Raw genomic sequence first — 427 nt, 5'->3', positions numbered from 1 at the left:
ATGTCCATGTCCCTCTCTCACTTCATCCCAGCTTACCCTTCCCCCTCCCCGTGTCCTCAAGACCATTCTCTATGTCTGTGTCATTATTCCTGTCCTGCCCCTAGGTTCACCAGAACCATTTTTTTATTTTAGATTCCATATATATGTATTAGCATACAGTATTCGTTTTTCTCTTTCTGACTTACTTCACTCTGTATGACAGTCTCTAGGTCCATCCACCTCACTACAAATAACTCAGTTTTCATTTCTTTTTATGGCTGAGTAATAGTCCATTGTATATATGTGCCACATCTTCTTTATCCATTCAACTGTTGATGGATACTTAGGTTGCTTCCATGTCCTGGCTATTGTAAATAGTGCTGCAATGAACATTGTGGTACATGACTCTTTTTAAATTATGGTTTTCTCAGGATATATGCCCAGTAGT

The sequence above is a fragment of the Physeter macrocephalus genome, chromosome 16, assembly GCF_002837175.3.
Source record: "Physeter macrocephalus isolate SW-GA chromosome 16, ASM283717v5, whole genome shotgun sequence".
Lineage (NCBI taxonomy): Eukaryota > Metazoa > Chordata > Mammalia > Artiodactyla > Physeteridae > Physeter > Physeter macrocephalus.
Note: the sequence above shows the minus strand (reverse complement) of the source record.